This window comes from Perca fluviatilis, chromosome 1 (genome assembly GCF_010015445.1).
Source record: "Perca fluviatilis chromosome 1, GENO_Pfluv_1.0, whole genome shotgun sequence".
In the NCBI taxonomy this organism is placed as follows: domain Eukaryota; kingdom Metazoa; phylum Chordata; class Actinopteri; order Perciformes; family Percidae; genus Perca; species Perca fluviatilis.
The window spans coordinates 13,197,046-13,211,756 of NC_053112.1; positions in this window are offsets into that span (position 1 = coordinate 13,197,046).

Consider the following 14,711-nt stretch of genomic DNA (forward strand, 5'->3'; position numbering starts at 1 on the left):
GTATCAAACTGGTAGCCCTTCGTATGACTCAATACCCATGAAGTAGCTCTCAGTTTCAAAAAGGTTGGTGACCCCTGCTCTACACAGAGACATATCTACACTGCATGCTGAATTAGCCAATTTGAGCATGGAGATTCATATATGTGTGATAAAAAAATTATTTTAAACTCAAGGTTCACTACTAGCGTTTCCTCCTGAGCTTTCAAACATACAGTATCCCCTAGCCATGTTCAGGAAACATCACCATACATAAATACTCCAACTTAAACTTCACCTACAATTGTGACGTGTACACCAGAACCATTGCTGCCATGTTTTATTTTACAATAGTAAAATAGTCTTTATGTAACAATTACTCTGGTTTGGAGAAGGAAGCCAATTAGTAAATTGAAAATTATAGGGTTTGTTTTGTGGTGGTGAAGCCATGGAGCCGAACCTTGTACACATGAGGCCATTCCAATCCCACAAACCTGCTATGTTGCGGCTGCACACAGCTTGCAGCCGTCTCAAACAGCTCTTTGTGTTTCAGACGTTAAACACTTATTAGGACGTGCTTCAACAGCCGACTGCATTTACAACAAGCCGAGGACAAAACTAATGTTTGTTGGTTGTGGTTGTGAAAAAGCAGACGAGGCAGACAGCCGGGTGACTTCATGCGCGCCTGACGTCGCTTTGGGTAACTCACTTTGCTGGCGTTTTGCTCTTGGAGGAGCTGGTGTAAACCATGTGTAGACATTGGCCAACACTGTAACCAGAGTGGCTAGTTGGTGTAAATACATACAATTCATAATTGAGTGGTTGTATTTGAGCTGCACAAAGACGACACTGTGCATGAAGGCTTTTGGTTCCAATCTGTGGAAACTTCTGCAATTTCATCCGTTGTGTAGTCAGGATGCAGCAAATATATTTCAACATATAAAAGAGAAAGTGTTTGTGTTAGGGGGAACAAAGAGAAGGAAGAGACAGATGGGGATAAGACTGTGTAACAGGGTCTGAAAGGTGAGAGGGAGGAAATGAAAACAGACAGGATGGAGTACTGTGTGTGTGTGAGTGTGTGTGTGTGTGTGTGTGTGTGTGTGTGTGTGTGTGTGTGTGTGTGTGTGTGTGTGTGTGTGTGTGTGTGTGTGTGTGTGTGTGTGTGTGTGTGTGTGTGTGTGTGTGTGAGAAAGGATGGAAGTGGATTTGTGTGTGTAAAACAGAGAGAGAGAAACTCCATCTCTCTCTAAAGCTCAGTTAAGCAGATTAACAACATGCTAGCTAAAATGCTGAATGCTCCGAAGGTCAAGTACAACCTGATATAAGCTGATGGAAGTCAGACTCGCCCCCTTCAGCTACAGATCTCAGATCAGATTATCAATCCTCAGTAGGATATCCCTACACCTATAGCCATTGAGAAGCTGAAAGTATATCTGATTCTGCATCAGCGGGTTTTTCTGGATGAACACCTGTAGGTTATGTTGCTGCTGCATGTCAGCGGACTCTTTGCCTCTCCACCGTTAAGCAGGTTCAAGTCACTTTCTTGACTTAAACCTGCTTATTGTTCACGCAAATAACAACAAATAGATTGAATCTAAAGCATCTAAAGTCTGAGGCTAAATCCAATACTATTTGTTTTAAAAGCGAATATCTTTTTTAACGTATACTTCAACACTACTCTGCCGTTTCCGAGCCCCTAAAACGGAGACATTTGGAAATGCTGCTGACCCCGTTTAAGTTTGATAACTCCCAGGCAGAAACAGAGACCTTTGGAAATAACGACACAGACACCTAAGTCAGTAAGTCTTATCTGTTCGTAGGCTTACAGACAGTTCACCACCTTGTCGTCTCTCCAAGCAAATAAATCCCTAGTCCTACTTTTCGCCTTTGTTGTTCTTTCTCCTAATTATTTTCCGTATTCTCAACTACAACCATGATTTTCAACCGCAGAATAACATCAGACAATCTGATTCCTGTTTACACTGGCAGCCCAAGTCCAGTGTATTTGAATGGTCATGTGTTAAAGCAACACCAAATATTCTTTTGTACCTTAAAATAATGTTTCCAAAATCGTTTCAGTGGTTCATCAACTTGTAACAGGGTGAACGGCACTTCTGCATTCGCTTTGCGCCCCTCTATCGGCTATAACCGCACTATGCAAGTTTGCCAGATTGGGTGGCGGATCTGTAGTTTCGAATGAGACATAATGGACACAATTCCGCTTCCAACCTGTAGGGGGACAGAAGAGGAAAAGTGCTTTGGTGTTACTTTAATATAGACTAGACTCTAGTCTATATTAAAGTAACACCAAAGCACCAAAACAATCTCAGTGTCAGAAAGGATCTCTAGAGATCCTTTCTGACACTAAGATTGTTTTGGTTTCAAAATGCCGATTAAAAATGAAAACGTAGTCATTAGTATGGATGTTGCCTGACATTGCCTCCACTCTAACCGATTTTCGTGGGCGAGGGGGTTTGATTTTCACTGTTCTATTTTCTTTCTTTCTTTCACTTTCTTTGTGTTGTAATAAACTCCGGTGTATTTCTGAGGACTATAGTTAACTGCTCCTCAGATCTCTGCAGGGTAAATCCAGACAGCTAGCTAGACTATCTGTCCAATCTGAGTTTTCTGTTGCACGACTAAAACAACTTTTGAACGTACACGTTCCACCAAAACAATTTCCTTCCCGAGGCTATTTTGCAGCAGCACCGCAGCTTTTCCCGGAGCTTAGCACCGCCCAAGACGATTGTGATTGGTTTAAAGAAATGCCAATAAACCAGAGCACGTTTTTCTCCCATCCCGGAATACTGTGGACTAGCCAGACCATCCTTCGCAGCGCTGTGGAGGAAGGTCTGGCAATGCAAGACTAGATTTTACCTAACCAATCCCTAGAGACCAACGTCTATATTGTCCTTTTTAAGTTGGTTGTCCCGATTTTGCCAGGGTTTTAAAAGGGGAGCAAAGTAAAAACAAACTATGAGGTCGCCACTCTGTTTTTGGGAGACCACTCAAAATGCAGGGTGAACCTTTTAACAAGGAGGTGTTTGGAAGCAGAACTGGAACAAAGTCTTACTCTGTGACATACCGGTGGTCTGGGATGAATCTTCATCATGTTGGCAGTGGACAACACAAATGGCCAGCATCCCTCATGTTGGCCTTGTACAGTATACCGTCATTATCAACTCAATGTCTGTCTTTACTGCAGTAATGTCAAACTAAGTCTTTTTTTGAATCTTTTCTCCTCCCTGATCTCGTCCTTTCCTTTCGATGTGTCACACAGAGCTGCTTTATGAACACTCATCTTGCCAAATAAACATGTCCACCTCCCACCATCAGGCTTGTTCCCACCACTGGACACAGCAGGCATGGAGAAAGCTGAGGTTTGGCATCGCGGGATGAAGATTTACTGCTGTGCGGTTCAGGCTGATGTTTTGGTGATGGATCCATGTGTAGAGGTTAGATTCATTTCCAGTGAATAGGGATGATGTCCAAAATTAAATTCAGTGGATAGATTCAGAGAGAGAGAGAGAGAAAAGAAGGCAAGAAAAGGCTGTTTCTAACCTCAAATGGTATGACCTGCTATCCCATAATCTATATCCAGCTGGTCAATGGTAAAACAATTACTCTGATATTTTACTTAAAGCGCCCATATTATGCTCATTTTCAGGTTCATAACTGTATTTTAAGGTTTTACCAGACTAGGTTTACATGGTTTAATTTTCAAAAAACACCATATTTTTGTTGTACTGCACAGCTCTCTCTCACTGCTGCAGATCCTCTTTTCACCTGGTTTCTGTTTTAGCTACAGAGTGAGACCTCTTTTAATCTTCTTCTTCTGTACTATCTTTGATTGCACTCGCACATGCGCAGTAGCTCAGATGTAGAGCATGTCAGCTAGCTAACTCTAGAGACAGTAAAAGAAAGCCTGTTTCTCCAACTTTGGTCAGTTACAAGGCAGGATTAGCTGGGAGACTTCTAAATGAGGGCGCACATGTAAGTAGTTCTTTTGTAGATTATGGTGAACTTGTGTGTGTTGTAGCAGTGCTTTGCTATTGAGAACGACGTAGCATGCTAGCGTTAGCGTTAGCGTTAACGCTACGAGCTAACGGTTGTAGTTAGCCAGCTCATTTTGGACTGTGACGTCACAGTCCGAGACCGATTATGAACAGCTCACTAGGAGACTGAAAGCAGGACACATTCAGAAACCTGTATCTCACTCAAAACAGCATGGATGGATTTTTTTCAAAGTTTGTATGTGTGTGGAAGCACCAGAGACACAAAAGAACACCCCAAATCCCAGAAAAAGTGTTTTTTTCATAATATGGGCACTTTAATGTAACTTGAAGTAGCAATGCCACAGTGTGGAAATACTCTGTTACTTACATGCAACAGTTATGTGTTACACATTTTATTTAAGTAAATGTACAAAAGTATTATGATCAAGATATACTTAAAGTAACAATAATAAAAGTATTTTTCATTATCATTTAATTATTGGCCGTTAATGTGTATATCACTTTAATGTTGCAGCTGGCCAAGGTTGAGCTAATTTGAACTAATTTACATACCGCAGTTGTTTAATATATAATAAATCATAATCTATTAGGTGATTATACTTTGTATGAATCTTAATCTGCAATACAACTAAAAAAATCTATGTAGTGCAGTAAAAAGTACAATATTCCCCTGTGTAATGTAGTTTAGTACCGGTATAAGAAACTGGAATCACTCACATAAAGTAAACATACCTCACTTGAATAAATGTACTTAGTTACTTTCCACTGCTGCAGCTGGTCTCCACATGTTTATAATGAGGACCAGCTGGTCCCTTCAGTTAACAGTGTAACACCCTCCAGGTTTAAACTCTTGATGCGGCAGGCTATGCCAGTACGTTCTTGTTATAATAGACCATAACAAATTCATTTCTACATGTTGGTCAAAGCTGTTTCCTCTGCTTGTGTATCTCAACCCTTCCTGTTTTCCTCCTTAATGGCCTTCAGGTAAACCCGCTGCCATCCAAATACACACAAGAGTCAGACATGCACATACGCACACATGATGAGCAGATATTTCATTAAACACATAAAATGAAGAAAGGAAACCGTTAATTATGGGCTGCTATAACTCACCACAAACCTTCAAGTTCACAAGAGTGTGTGTGAGAACAGAGTGAGGACAATGATGAGATGCTTATTGGCAATCTCCTAAAAATGACTGGAAGAAGGAAAGAGACGGATAGAAATGAAGTGAAGTTTGTCTGTTTGTAACCTTTTGGATTTAATTTGAAATTTTGATATTAACCTTGTGTTTGAAACTTTACTTTTAAATTTGAGCAATGAGTCTAATTTCAACATGCGCTAGCCTAGCTTAAAGGTATACTATGCAATATTATCCTAAAAACCAATGTAAGACTAATAGACAGATATCCCTCTCAATCATCAATTATCACCCACTACTGTAGAAGTATGTCTTCTCTTTTCTTCCTATTTTTCTGTGTGTGGGATGTTTTTTGGCAGCAGCAGCAAAGAGCCTTTGGGCCCTACGTGGGTGTGTAACCCTCAGCCAATAACAGCGTGTGTGCAGCCCATTCTCATTCCCAATCGCCGCTTTGCCCCTCAGTGTCTCATACCGACGCACGAGTTTAAGCGACACACACAGAAACAGACAGGATGAAGCTCTGCATTTATACAAAATCCAGTAATGCGGCACCTTATGTGTATGTGCTTATTTGTCATTTAGAATGTAACTGCCATGAAACAATCAGAAAATAAAGTCTTATTTCTCTTATTCACAGCATTGTTTGGTGCCCTCTCTTCATTCACTCTCTAGCTCACTTGATTACTGCTGCTCTCTCTCTTTCTCTCTCTCTCTCTCTCTCTCTCTCTCTCTCTCTACGCTGTGTGTTTACAATTAGGAAGCGGTACTTACTACATATTTTTCCTTTAATATGAATTCATGATGCTGTTTTCATGCAGTATGCTGAAAATTAGACTTTGAAGACAAATTGGTTGTATTTGAAGCCAGTTCGTGCTCACATGTGATGTAGTCTTATGTAGCCAGATGGGTTTAGTGTAGTCAGCTTATGCAGGGGAGAGGCAGACAGAGGCTGTCAGTTTGGAGCTGAACAATTCCATAACAAGATGAGTTCCCAAGCAACAAAGGCAAGGTTTAACAACTACTGCAGTAAATCCACTTTGTTAAGACGTCGTAAAAGCATGTTCTGTAAGCAAATAAAAACAGTGGAATTGGTGAAGATCCTCTGTTTTTTAAACGGTTTTCAAATTTTTAAACTTGCTGATGATCTGCTCTGTTGTTTGAGGCTGGATTTGTCCATCTTCTTTCATCTTTTGACAGCACAGTGACCTTTTATGGCAAGCTATTTAGGTGACAAAAACAAATAAGGCATGAATGGAGAGATGACAAAATAAAGTGATGAGAAAAAGCAGCAGCCTCTACACCTAAAGTTTTCAGTAAAATTCTGCTTGTCATGTCCACCAATCAGGGAAATAAGAAAGAAAGCACCTTCATCCAGTTGTTCTGGGCCTGCTTTGTTTAATATAATGCACGAATACTTGAAATTCCAGCAGTTTTTTGACATTCACTGCAACTCTCAGACATCATAAAATCATCCTGTTGGAGCCATTTAATAATAAAGAAATGATTGATATAGGATAACAAGCTCTATAGTTTAATTGCAAGATGCTTAATTATGACCAATAACCGTTAAATGATTGGTTAAAATGTAGTTGTCTGTACTTGTAAGTAAATTTAGAAGAGGCTTCATTTTTGTGTTTTCTGAGTTTTATTGAAGCACACACGCCAACTATACAGTACAGGACAAAAGTTTGGACACACCTTCTCATTCAATGCGTTTCCTTTATTTTCATGACTATTTACATTGTAGATTCTCACTGAAGGCATCACAACTATGAATGAACACATGTGGAATTATGTACTTAACTGAAAACATGTCTTATATTCTAGTTTTTTCAAAGTAGCCAGCCTTTGCTCTGATTACTGCTTTGCACACTCTTGGCATTCTCTTGATGAGCTTCAAGAGGTAGTCACCTGAAATGGTTTTCCAACAGTCTTGAAGGAGTTCCCAGAGATGCTTAGCACTTGTTGGCCCTTTTGCCTTCACTCTGCGGTCCAGCTCACCCAAAACCATCTTGATTGGGTTCAGGTCCGGTGACTGTGGAGGCCAGGTCATCTGGTGCTCTCCTTCTTGGTCAAAAAGCCCTTACACAGCCTGGAGGTGTGTTTGGGGTCATTGTCCTGTTGAAAAATAAATGATGGTCCAACTAAACGCTAACCGGATGGGATGGCATGTCGCTGCAGGATGCTGTGGTAGCCATGCTGGTTCAGTATGCCTTCAATTTTGAATAAATCCCCAACAGTGTCACCAGCAAAGCACCCCCACACCATCACACCTCCTCCTCCATGCTTCACGGTGGGAACCAGACATGTAGAATCCATCCGTTCACCTTTTCTGCGTCGCACAAAGACACGGCGGTTGGAACCAAAGATCTCAAATTTGGACTCATCAGACCAAAGCACAGATTTCCACTGGTCTAATGTCCCTTACTTGTGTTTCTTGGCCCAAACAAATCTCTTCTGCTTGTTGCCTCTCCTTAGCAGTGGTCTCCTAGCAGCTATTTGACCATGAAGGCCTGATTCACGCAGTCTCCTCTTAACAGTTGTTCTAGAGATGTTTCTGCTGCTAGAACTCTGTGTGGCATTCATCTGGTCTCTAATCTGAGCTGCTGTTAGTAACGGAAAAAATTCCACTAATTAACCCTGACAAGGCACACCTGTGAAGTGAAAACCATTTCAGGTGACTACCTCATGAAGCTCATTGAGAGAACACCAAAAAAAAAAAAAGCAAAGGGTGGCTACTTTGAGGAATCTAAATTATAAGACATGTTTTCAGTTATTTCACACTTTTTTGTTAAGTACACAATTCCATGTGTGTTCATTCATAGTTTTGATGCCTTCAGTGAGAATCTACAATGTAAATAGTCATGAAAATAAAGGAAACGCACTGAATGAGAAGGTATGTTCAAACTTTTGGCCTGTACTGTATGTTTGCTCTATATCAGGGGTCTTCAATGTTTTTTAAGCCAAGGACCCTGAAAGAGAGATGGAGCAGGGACTCCCTATTACATATATTTTATAAAATGAAGTTGCACATTAAACTGGGCCTACAATAACTTGTAGGGCAACCTAAAGCATTTGTAGATACCTTTTTTGCATAGAATACTAAGCTATTCAATTAGCCTAATAATTGTTGCCATGATTTTATAAATCATGTTTTGATGTTAAACAAATATGTGGCACACATCTGTGGATGGCCTTAGTGACTACCTTGACTATAGTCCAGTAAGCAGTGTGGATTCAATATGTTGGATTTATGTTAAGACTTTTGAAAAAATTAAAAAAAATGATTGTATTAATATGTAATATAAATTAATTTGGAGGCCCCCCTGCATTGACTCTGAGGACCCCCTAGGGGGTCCGAGACCCCCTGTTGAAGATCCCTGCTCCATAGCGTTCAAGAAATAGATGGAGCCACGCTAAATGATCCATTTGTTTTTATCTGAAATGACTTGACCTTGTGCATGTTCCTACACGAAGCATGAACCAGGTACTGGCGGCTGCAGGTCTCCATCTCGCTGCAGCCTCAGGGGAAACAGCTGCCTGATCACTATCAAATATTCCTTAAGACACCCTTCACCTCTTAAACACACGCCTCCTGCTCTGCTATTCACGTTTTGACTTCAGCACAGCTTTTTAAAGTCGTAAGCCTCTTCCACACGCACACACACACACACACACAAACAGAACAAAAAAGCCACCCTGCTTTCAAGCACTCCAAATCGCTCAACCTTCCCCCCCCCACTCTTCCTCCTCCTCCCCTCCATCGTCGTCGTCTCCATCCCCTGCAGCTCCACCATTGTCTTTGGCCGGGCTGAACGAAAAGGCCTGCTGCTGCCGCGGAGTGTTTGTAGAGACACAAAGGGAAAAGCAGTGTGGCTGGACAGGGAAATAAAAACAGAGAGGGGGAATGAGCCCGGGAGGGGTTAAGTGCTTTTTGATGGACTCACTGGAGGAGGGAGTTAGATTGTTAAAGGATAAAGGTGTGTGTGTGTGTGTTGTGTGTGTGTGTGTGTGTGTGTGTGTGTGTGTGTGTGTGTGTGTGTGTGAGAGAGTGTGTACGCTCACTACGCCTGTGTCAAACCCAGCTGATATAATGTCACACAGTCATATAGGACAACATGAAGTCATTAACATTAAACTTCTTCCAGCAATCCATCCAGGGCTGGGACTTTCCTCTAACCTATTTTGCAGGAGCCGTGCGTGGAGATTAAGCCCGATGTCACATGTAGCTGTAAGCAAAGTCTGTCTATCGTAGTTATTTTTATGTCAGTCTAGCATGTTCTCTCTCTTTAATCCCTCTGTGGTTGCGTTCTCATTTACCACAAAGCCATTAAGAGTCACTGTGCTACCAGAGGAGAGCAGGAGCATCCGCAGCAAAGAGGATATTTAGATCCTTTTTTTGGATGAATATTAGTGTACATTTTAAAACCTGCAGCTCTCTTGATCCCTTTCATGTACATTTATGCTTGTACTTATTAAACTATCACATATTTTCTACCCCTACGGTTAAAAGGGACATAATGAATACAAACGTGCATTTCCCATGGCATAGTCAACTATTTCTCATGCTTTTTTTGTACTTTGAAATAATGCAGAAAAAGGAAATAGATGTAATCCTGTTTCACTCTCAAAATAAATAAATAAATATAAAATAAAAATTAACATTTCTGCTCTGAATTAAATTACAAAAATCTAAAGTTTGACTTCTTTTCATGTTTGCTTGTTTATCACGGGAAGAAAACACCCAAACAAGAATGAAATTATGAGAAAACCTCTTCTAATTAAACAATTTACTGTACAAGTAAAATCAAAGGGAGGGATCTCCCAAAACAGGACCAGATTTATGAAATCCATTTGCTGCTGTAACACGAGGATTAGCTGGAGTTTGCATGCAGGAATGAGGTCAGTTTATGAACCCAGTGAGGCTCAAGAGATGATAGAAATGATAATCTTGGGAATTATGGTGAGTGGGAGACACAAAGTACTTCTTAGAAGTCTTAGAGATAGGGTGAGAAGCTTGGTCATCCGTGAGGAACTCGGAGTAGAGCCGCCGCTCCTTTGCATCGAAAGGAGCCAGTTGAGGTGGTTTGGGCATCTGGTAAGGATGCACCCCGGGGTGCCTCCCTAGGGAGGTAATCCAGGCACGTCCAGCTGGGAGAAGGCCTCAGGGAAGACCCAGGACTAGGTCCTGGGACCGCCTCGGGATCCCCCAGTCAGAGCTGGTTAATGTGGCTCGGGAAAGGGAAGTTTGGGGTCCCCTGCTGGAGCTGCTGCACCCGCGACCTGACCCCGGATAAGCGGATGAAGATGGATGGATGGAGACAAAAAGTTGACAGGAAGTTTAAACAATAGAAGTCCAAAAAGAGGTGGTTTGCTCAAGTTGGACTGGAAACACATTAGCTGGTGTTTGGACGAAATTTTTAAACACAAACAAACAGGGGTGGTCCTACATTGAATGACGCCCCGCCCCCCCCGAGCGCCCCCTCCCCCTCTCCCCCCCCACCATTTTTTATTTTTTAAGGTTCACAATCTCTACCTCCAACATTGCCAAAAGACACAATATAGAATAAATATTCAAAATAGCAAATCCTTCATCACACAAATGTGAAAACACACTAAAGAGAATGTAATTATTACACTATAGCACTAAGAACAGAAAACACAAACTAAAACTAAAACCTGAGCTTTCTGGCCTTCCTTGATGCAAAATCATCAATGATGTAATTGTATGAAATCTGCTTGGCCCACCACATAAGATCACTGACTGACTGACTTACAGATTTTTATTGATCCCAAAAAAATGGGAAATACCAGTGTTGCAGCAGCATAATATCAGACACACAGCACACACAGAATATAAATGAAATAATAGGATACAATATACATGAAATAATAATAGGATAGAATATAAGAACAAATACTTTAAAATATATACAAGTTTGGAATAAAACTGTATAACTGTTTAACTAGTATTGATAAAGCTGTACCCGTCCTTGCGCTCCCCTGAATATGTATACCAACTCCTAAAACTACTAACGCCATGTAATGAGTAAGCAAGAATCAGTGAGAGATGACACATTAAGTACTTCAACAACCATTTATTAATACACTAAAACTGTATATTCCTAATGAATCATAAAACAAGCTCTCTCTCTCTCTCTCTCTCTCTCTCTCTCTCTCTCTCTTTCTCTCTCTCTCTCTCTCTATATATATATATATATTATATATATATAATTTCAAGAGGCCCTGTGCTTTAATTTGAAGAGGTCTATCATGAGTTTTTGTCTGTCAATGCAGATAGAAAAGCATCAATTCTCGTAAAGAAAGTTTGCATGATGTGCAACGTTTATCTACGCTATGCAATCATACAGTAAACCTTGCCTACTTTTTTATTGTTGTTATCATCAACAGTTTGTCCACCACTCAGTTTTATCAAGGGGCCAAAGTGTTTTAAGGGGAGTTGTGCTTACCGCAGGTTCTACTCTCACTCCCTCATCTCTGTCCCTCTCCTCCTGAGTCTCCTCCTCACTGTGCATATGCCACTGCTGCCGAGTCCCGACACCACTATCATCAGCCACGGGAGCTGATGAAGGTCCTGCTACTGCCGAAAACATGTCTTTTCGCTTTTTTCTTTTATTTGAGCCGCTTGGGTAACTTTGTTTCATTTTGGCGTTTAGACCATTGACATAAAAGAAAGGTTTAGACTCATCTTGCTCCGTCTCTGTGTAGCCTACTTCCCAGTTCTCCTGTCACTTTGTGTTTATCTTTCGCGCCGTGGCGCACTGTTACGGACTAATCCATTTCATTGTGAAAGTAGGTTGGCGTTGACCTCTCTCAGCAAGCAGGGCGCCTGCAGCTGCTGGGGGCGCTGATCTGCCAATTCCCCACACAAAACAGAAAAACACTTCGCGGCGCAGAGGATGTTTTTTAAGTTCTTGTGCGCCCCCATGTGACATGAAAAAATGCCGCCCCGGGTGGCTGCCCGGTTCGCCAGTACCAAAAACCGCCACTGCAAACAAAAAGCAAACTTCAGGCACTAATTCATGGGAGCAGGACCAATGTGAAGGTTATAATAAAACGCCTTCAGTAGTTTCCTGCTTTGGTTGTGAGGCATTTTTGGACAGATGTGGTTTCCAGAGAGACTGCCCTCCACCGAAAAAAGACGCCATACTTAATTTGTTCAAGCTGCAATTACGACCCATATTTATGTTAATAATAGCGGCGCCCTCTACTGGCTGTAGTATTATGACGGGACAAAGCAGGAAGTAAGTTAACAAAGTATAAAGCGGGATTTATGCTTCTGCGGAGGCTCTACGCAGAGCTTTCGCAGTAGCCTACATAAGTGGACTGAAGTTTATACTTTTGCATTGGTGTCTGCGTCTTCCTAGCGTATCTCTTTAAGAGAATAGCAGGGCCGGTATGTGTGTGTGGTGTGTGCGTGGGGAGTGTGTGGTAGAGCAAGTGAGAGAGTGACGGGGATTAGCTTCGCAGCGATTCCAGAGGCATAGTCTGAGAAACAAAGTGTCTCCCCTGTGCTTGCTGTCCACTAGCAGGACAAGTTAACTCTCTCCTTGATTTCATGTTGTTTATGGAGAAGAAGCACCCGGAAATGAGTCGGGGAAAATGCAACGATGCCAAGCCATGGCCAAGCGGACCGATCACAGTTATCTGTGTGTCTGCGTCGCAGCGACGTGTAGTTACATTTCTTTAAAGGTGCGCGTCGTCAGGCTACGGCGTAGGGTCCGGCTCCATATCTCCATGTATCTACGTACGTACCCACGGTGTCGATTTAATGCAGAAGCATAAATTGGCTTTAAGAGCGCCAAATCTCCGCTAAGGAGGGAGGTAGGGTTGGGGGATGGGTCAAACAAAAACAGGACTTTCACCCAGGAGACCTTATTTTTATTTGAAAAAAAAAAGGTAAATGACGATTTTCCTTTTAAACTTTATAGAACATACAGAACTTTATCACGTTCTGCGCCATGCGTAACCAGAAGTGAAGTAAAGTAACAAATGTACTGATTTTAACCCAAACCATTAAACTTAACTACGTTTTTGTGTCTAAATGTAACCAAACTGCGCCACTTTCCCAACATTAACGGCATGCTTAAAACGTAACGTTCACTGGTTTAGATATGATGACGGAAAACGCTGCTACAATCGTCTTTTCTTGCCACTGCTAGCGGAACTAATTTATAAACCGTTAGAGGGCAGGAATAAACAACCTTTATGGTCTACATGGAGACTGTTTCCAGGGGATGAATCCTAATGATGTTAGTGATTTCCTGACTTTTCCTCTAGCACCAACATAAGGTTCTCATTTGTGGTTTTTAGTGAAATGTCTCAATAACTATTAGATGGAATAACTTTGGGGATCCCTTCACTTTTTTATGCAATGCGACCATCAGGTCAAAATTGTAATTTGTCCAATACTTTGGTGTATGACTACATAGAAACATTATGGCCTACCTGCAAAACATCAGTGTGTTAGAATTGTCATTGTGAGCATTTCAGCATGGCTATAGTTGTTATTTTCTCATGGTAATGTGTTACTCATTCCAACCAACTGTCTTCTGTAAACCAGTTTTAAACCTCACCTAACACGTGTGCCAAATCTACTAACTATAGTTATAGGCGTAACTTACAGGGGGGATGGTGTGGTTACAACCCCCCCAGTAATCAAAACTGGCCAGTGCAACCCCCACAAAAATCCTAAAATTTCCTTTACATGAATAAAAACATTTGCACCATAAGTTGATGCAGAAAAGGCACAAATTGTTGCAGAAAAATTCACCAGAATGCAGAAAATGAAGTGTTTGACACTGAATTTCAATTTTGCTCAAAAGTGGAGATCTCAGCCCCCCCACCCCCCATGTTGAACCCAAAGTTACGCCCTTAGTGTACAGCTTGTTATGTCGCCCCAAAGTGGTCGAAAAAATAAATGAATGCAGATTTAACAACTTGGCCAAACTGTTTGCCATACTGGATCTTTGTGTTGGTCTTTACCATCAGCTATTCATGTCTAAGTAATGCATTTAGTTTATTAATATTTTGTCAACGTTAAAACCCCTAATTTAACACATCCAGAGATGTTACTGTCCTCTCAGTTTTGTGTTCAAATGTGAATGTGTGTGTTGATCAGCATGGCAATGCTCTTCAGTGAGGGCTGCTTTTTTCACATGTGAATTGAGCTCCTAAAGAGCTATAAAAGAGAGGGAGACATCAATAGGCTGGAAGTGGGAAAAGGGGGCATATGGAGAGGTGGATATTATAGAGGCAGAGGTAGATGGGGGCCACTGGGCTGATAGTAAATCTGGCTTTATCATTGAATGGACATTAAGAAACCAGGCACATGTTTCAGTGAATGAACCCGCAGAGGGAGCTTAAAACCATTCTGCAGTCTGACAGATTGATGATTTGCCAGCACTAACAGGCAAGTTAATCATTTTATTTAACCTGGTTAGTCCCACTTAGATCAAGATTCTGATCTTCAAAGGAAGCCAAGACACCAACGTGAATTGATTCAGGTAAAAAAAACACATATCAGTTTCAAGAACTGTTTAAAGCAGTACAAGAGG